Raw genomic sequence first — 7,148 nt, 5'->3', positions numbered from 1 at the left:
GCAACATATAGAGACGGTCCTTACCCAACAGTGGGCTTACAGTCACCACCGCCTCCTCAGTGCTCTGAAAGAAATCGTTCTGTCGGATGGGCCGGCGGAGACCGAATAGGACCCTTCCTACCCGACGGATGGCTCCAGGAGGACGCTTGAACTTCTCCATCCGCCGATACCCGGCAAGCCTCCGGCTCGGTTTGGCGGAAAAGCGAGGAGAAACCCGCACCCCTGCGGGCTCCGTGATCCCGGATTTCCGGGCGTCCGTCGGTGATCCGGAACCGGGGGAGGAGACGGCCGTCGACTTCCTAAACGGAAGGACCGGAGTCGGGGGGTCCGCTCGTCGTCCCCCCTCAGCAAAATCGAACCCGGTCTCGGGCGCCGTTAGTATTAGGCCTCAGTAGCGGGGACGCGGCGAGCGAGCGGATCGCGTCGTTTTTCTTTCCGTTAACGGAGACTGAATTTCGCCCCGTGGTGAAACGGACCGTCGCGCTCCTGTCGGCGCCGTGGTTCCCGCTGCAGTAGCGTAGGAGAGGACGCTTTAGGGGAAGAGCGAAGCCGCTTACGCTAGACAACTCGGAAGTAATAAGGCCCGGTAGCTCGATGCAATAATATATAGGACTCGCTGGTCACGGCCAAGCTGTGAAATCGTTTCCCTTGAGGATCTTTTCTTTCTGTGCCTTCTTGCTGAGAAAAGAAGGAGGAGTGTGTAGGCGTGTTTGGGTTTTACAGAGAAAATGTACCTAAAGAGTGGCTATCATCCTTTAGTTGAAAGTACAGACTTCTGGGTAGCTACTCTCCCTGCGGCCTGTGGGAGCAAATTATATCAATAACTGGAATACAGTGTCTTTTATTTTTGTTTTTTTTTTTTACTATCATATCCTACTGTCTCTCTGGAAAGGCCTGGTATGTCCAAAGATTCTCCAGTCGTGCCCGTCGGAGGCCGTCGGGTTGATTCTTGAAGGCGTCCCCCCCCGAACTACCGTTGTTGGAAAGATTAGCTTTTTAGGGTGGATCGGGCCTTGGCGGACGGGATAAAAGCTCGGAGAGGGTCCCGAGACCACCCTCCTCGCCCAACCGGTGTTTCCCCTAAGACTCAGGCACGTTCGCCCTCCGCCCACCGGAGCAGCGAAGGATTTGGAGACGACGGGGCCGCGTCTCCCGGCCGGTAGTGAAACGTTCTCGGGTCGGGGGGGAGTCTCTGGGTGGGAACCACCGCCCCTCGGGAATATTTCAGCTCGACCCTCCCTCTGACAGCCGCCTGCCCGGCACCCGGGCGGCACTTCCCGACCGAGGCCCCCCTTCCTTCGGACGCCGCTCGGGAATGGTTGGAAACGCATTCCCGGCGCTCGGTTGGCTCCGCGCCGACTTCACTGAGAAATGGAGGGAGCGGAAGTCTCCGCTTGCTCAGCATCCAGCTCGCTTGACGGAGGCGACCCTTTGGATAATGGGAAGAGTGAAATTCCGCTTCGGGTAATAAATTAAACCCGCAAGATTCCTCAGTTTGACACCTAACGGGTCCATCACTCAGCTGGGGCGTCTGTGCTGTCGTGTTTTCTTCAATAGGGAGTCCCAATTTTTTAACAGCCTACGGACCAAAACGCTGCAAGAGCGCGCTCACTCTTAACAACGTTTGCTTTTCGTAAAGGGAAGATTTGTATCCTTAAAAAAAATAAAATAAAATAAAGGGAAGATTTGTATCCTTAAAAAAAAAACAAACAAATCCTCATAGTGTAAACCCGCTCTGGGGGAGGTCTGCCGGCTCTGTTGTAGTGTACTCTCCCAAGCACTTAGTACAGTGCTCTGCTCACGGTGAGCGCTCAGTAAATACTACTGATTGGTAGTGTGTTTAGCTGGCTCGGTGTAAATCTGTGTGAGTGTGTGCGGATCATCTAGGAAGGGCAGAAACTCAACTGTTCTTCGGCCGTGACTGTGCTGTTGACGGGCGCTATCAGTCAACGGCAATTATTGAGCGCTTACTATGTGCAGAGCATTGTCCTAAGCGCTTGGGAGAGCTCGGAACAACAAAATCGGTAGACAACGTTCGCTGCCCACAGTGAACCTCGAAACAAGATGACCAAAGAGTGTCCCTGTGACCCAGTGTAACACAACGCGACGAATGTCGTACCAAAAAAGCATTCCGCTTCCCGTAAAAATTCCATACTTGTTGTTTTCTTCACTTTGAACGGCGCTTAAACGCCCATCCCCGTTCTCGGGGAGGGGATCATTCATTCATTCGGATTTATTGAGCGCTTACTGTGTGCAGAGCACTGGACTAAGCGCTTGGGAAGTACAAGTTGGCAACATAGTGATCGAGTTCATTACACAGAGGAGCAGCGTGGCCCAGTGGAAAGAGCCTGGGCTTTGGAGTCAGAGGTCGTGGGTTCAAATCCCGGCTCCGCCGATTGTCAGCCGGGTGACTTTGGGCAAGTCGCTTCACTTCTCTGGGCCTCAGTACACCTCATCTGGAAAATGGGGATGAAGACCGTGAGCCCCCCGAGGGGCAACCTGATCACCTTGTAACGTCCCCAGCGCTTAGAACAGTGCTTTGCACATAGTAAGCGCTTAATAAATGCCATTATTATTATTATTATTATTACAGGCCCCGGCCTTCCGGTGTGTGTTTATTTTTCGACCCTGATGCAGTAATTCATTCATTCAGTCGTATTTATTGAGCGCTTACTGCGTGCCAAGCACTGGACTAAGCGCTTGGGAGAGTCCAATACAACAAACAGACACATTCCCTGACCACAACGAGATCACAGTCTGGATGGGGTTGGGTGACGGGGGAGACAGACATTCATAAGAGAAGCAGCGTGGCTCAGTGGAAAGAGCCCGGGCTTCGGAGTCAGAGGTCATGGGTTCTAATCCCACCTCTGCCACTTGTTAGCTGTGTGACTTTGGGCAAGTCACTTCACTTCTCTGGGCCTCAGTTCCCTCATCTGTCAAATGGGGATGAAGACTGTGAGCCCCACGGGGGACAGGGACTGTGTCCATCCTGATTGCCTGGTGTCTACCACCATGCTCAGTACAGTGCCCAGCATATAATAATAATAATAGTAATGGCATTTATTAAGCACTTACTTTGTGCAAATTCATTCGTTCATTCATTCAATCATATTTATTGAGCGCTTACTGTGTGCAGAGCACTGGACTAAGCGCTTGGGAAGTACAAGTTGGCAACATATTCATTCCTTCATTTATTCAATCATATTTATTGAGCGCTTACTGTGTGCAAAGCACTGTACTAAGCGCTTGGGAAGTACAAGTTGGCACCATATTCATTCATTCATTCATTCAATCGTATTTATTGAGCGCTTACTGTGTGCAGAGCACTGTACTAAGCGCTTGGGAAGTAAAGGTTGGCAACATATAGAGACAGTCCCTACCCAACAGCGGGCTCACAGTCTAGAAGGGGGAGACAAACAACAAAACAAAGCCTATAAACTAAATAAAATAAATAGAATAAATATGTACAAGTAAAATAAAGGCCCTTACTGATGGCGTGGCACTCTTGGGTGGTTTCTCTCTCTCTGTCTCTCTCTGTTTCTCTCATAGCCGATTGTTTGGACGAAGAACTGTTCGGGAGTTATAAACTCGAGTACATCACATTCAAATGGATCTGATGAAAATTAAAAAAAAATTTATGGCCTGTCTGAGTCACTTTTCATTAATTCATTGATTCAGTCGTATCCATTCATTCAATCGTATTTATTGAGCAATTACTGTGTGCAGAGCACTGTACTAAGCGCTTGGGAAGTCCAAGTTGGCAACATCTAGAGACGGTCCCTACCCAACAGCGGGCTCACAGTCTAGAAGGGGGAGACAGACAACAAAACAAAGCCTATAAACCAAATAAAATAAAGACAATATGTACAAGTAAAATAAATAAATATTGAGCACTTCACTTCACTGGGCCTCCGTTCCTTCATCCGTGAAATGGGATGAAGACTCCCATTTCACAGTGGGCTCACCTGTATATATGTATATATGTTTGTACATATTTGTTACTCTATTTATTTCACTCGTACATATCTATTCTATTTATTTTATTTTGTTAGTCTGTTTGGTTTTGTTCTCTGTCTCCCCCTTTTAGACTGTGAGCCCGCTGTTGGGTAGGGACCGTCTCTATATGTTGCCAACTTGTCCTTCCCAAGCGCTTAGTCCAGTGCTCTGCACACAGTAAGCGCTCAATAAATACGATTGATGATGATGATTGAGCACTGACCATGTGCAGAGCACTGGACTAAGCGCTGGGGTAGATACAAGGTCATCGGGTTGCCCCACGTGGGGCTCGCGGTCTTAATCCCCATTTTCATTCATTCCTTCATTCATTCAATCGTATTTATTGAGCGCTTACTGTGTGCAAAGCACTGGACTAAGCGCTTGGGAAGTCCGAGTTGGCAACATCTAGAGACGGTCCCTACCCAACAGCAGGCTCACAGTCTAGAAGGGGGAGACAGAGAACAAAACAAAGCCTATAAACCAAATGAAATAAATAGAATAAATATGTACAAGTAAAATAAATATTGAGCACTGACCATGTGCAGAGCACTGGACTAAGCGCTGGGGTAGATACAAGGTCATTGGGTTGCCCCACGTGGGGCTCACGGTCTTAATCCCCATATTCATTCATTTATTCATTCATACCATTATTATTATTATTCATTCATTCATTCATTCAATCGTATTTATTGAGCGCTTACTGTGTGCAGAGCACTGGACTAAGCGCTTGGGAAGGACAAGTTGGCAGATGAGGTCACTGAGACCCAAAGAAGCAGCGTGGCTCAGTGGAAAGAGCCCGGGCTTTGGAGTCAGACGTCGTGGGTTCAAATCCCGGCTCCGCCGATTGTCAGCTGGGTGACTTAGGGCAAGTCACTTCACTTCTCTGGGCCTCAGTTCCCTCATCTGTAAAATGGGGATGAAGACTGAGCCCCCCGTGGGACAACCTGATCACCTTGTAACCTCCCCAGCACTTAGAACAGTGCTTTGCACATGGTAAGTGCTTAATAAATGCAATTATTATTATTATTATTATTATAACAAATGCCATGCTAGAGAAGCAGCGTGGCTCAGTGGAAAGAGCCCAGGCTTGGGAGTCAGAGGTCATGGGTTCAAATTCCAGCTCCGCCACTTGTCAGCTGTGTGACTTTGGGCACGACGCTTCACTTCTCTGGGCCTCAGTTCCCTCATCTGTAAAATGGGGATGAAGACTGCGAGCCCCCCGTGGCACAACCTGATCACCTTGTAACCTCCCCAGCACTTAGAGCAGTGCTTTGCACATGGTAAGTGCTTAATAAATGCCATTATTATTATTATTATTATAACAAATGCCATGCTAGAGAAGCAACGTGGCTCAGTGGAAAGAGCCCGGGCTTGAGAGCCAGAGGTCGTGGGTTTTAATCCCGTCTACACCACTTGTCAGCTGGGTGACTTTGGGCAAGTCACTTCACTTCTCTGGGCCTCAGTTCCCTCATCTATAAAATGGGGATGAAGACTGTGATCCCTACGTCGGACAACCTGATTACCTTGTATCTCCCCCAGCGCTTGGAACAGTGCTGGGCACATAGTAAGCGCTTAACAAGTACAAACATTTATTTTTTATTTTATAACTAATTACAATAATACCACTGAGGATGATGGAATCGTGCATACAACACGACAAGCACTGTGCTAGGCGCTGGAGTAGAATGCCAACATTTATTTTTTATTCTATAACTATAATAATGCCACTGAGGACGATGGAATCGTGCATACAATGCGACAAGCACTGTGCTAGGCAGTGGAGGAGAAAGCCAACATTTATTTTTTATTTTATAACTAATTATAATAATACCACTGAGGATGATGGAATCGTGCATACAACACGACAAGCACTGTGCTAGGCGCTGGAGTAGAATGCCAACATTTATTTTTTATTTTATAACTAAATATGTAGAAGTAAAATAAACAGAATAATAAATACCCGTGACCTCTGATTGATTGATTGATTGATTGATTGAATTCCCTCCCAGCACTTAGAACAGTGCTTCACACATAGTAAGCGCTTAACAAATGCCATCATCATTATTATTATTGAATTCCCCCCAGCGCTTAGAACAGCGCTTCACACATAGTAAGCGCTTAACAAATGCCATCATCATTATCATTGAACTCCCCCCCCCAGCGCTTAGAACAGTGCTTCACATAGTAAGCGCTTAACAAATCAATCAATCAATAGTATTTATTGAGCGCTTACTGTGCGCAGAGCACTGTACTAAGCGCTTGGGAAGTCCAAGTTGGCAACATCTAGAGACGGTCCCTACCAAACCGTGGGCTCACAGTCTAAAAGGGGGGGACGGACAACAAAACCAAACATACTAACAAGATAAAATAAATAGAATAGATATGTGCAAGTAAAATAGAGTAATAAATATGTACAAGTAAAACAAACAGAGTAATAAATATGTACGAACATATATACATATATACAGGTGCTGTGGGGAAGGGAAGGAGGTATTATTATCAATGAATTTCCCGCCAGCGCTTAGAACAGTGCTTCACACATAGTAAGCGCTTAACAAATGCCATCATCATTATTATTAATGAATTCCCCCCCAGCGCTTAGAACAGTGCTTCACACATAGTAAGCGCTTAACAAATGCCTTCATCATTATTATCATTATTGAATCCCCCCCATCGGTTAGAATAGCGCTTCACACATAGTAAGCGCTTAACAAATGCCATCAACATTATTAATTCTGAATTCCCCCCCAGCGCTTCGAACAGTGCTTCACACATAGTAAGCGCTTAACAAATGCCATCATCATTATTATCATTATTGAATCCCCCCCATCGGTTAGAAGAGTGCTTCACACATAGTAAGCGCTTAACAAATGTCATCAACATTATTATTACTGAATTCCCACCCCAGCGCTTAGAACAGTGTTTCACACATAGTAAGCGCTTAACAAATGCCATCATCATTATTATCATTGAATTCCACCCCAGCGCTTAGAACAGCACTCTATTTATTTATTTATTTATTTATTTTACTTGTACATTTCTATCCTACTTATTTTATTTTGTTGGCATGTTAGGTTGTCTCCCCCTTTTAGACTGTGAGCCCACTGTTGGGTAGGGACTGTCTCTATGTGATGCCAATTTGTACTTCCCAA

Source organism: Tachyglossus aculeatus, chromosome 5 (genome assembly GCF_015852505.1).
Source record: "Tachyglossus aculeatus isolate mTacAcu1 chromosome 5, mTacAcu1.pri, whole genome shotgun sequence".
Classification (NCBI taxonomy): Eukaryota; Metazoa; Chordata; class Mammalia; order Monotremata; family Tachyglossidae; genus Tachyglossus; species Tachyglossus aculeatus.
Note: the sequence above shows the minus strand (reverse complement) of the source record.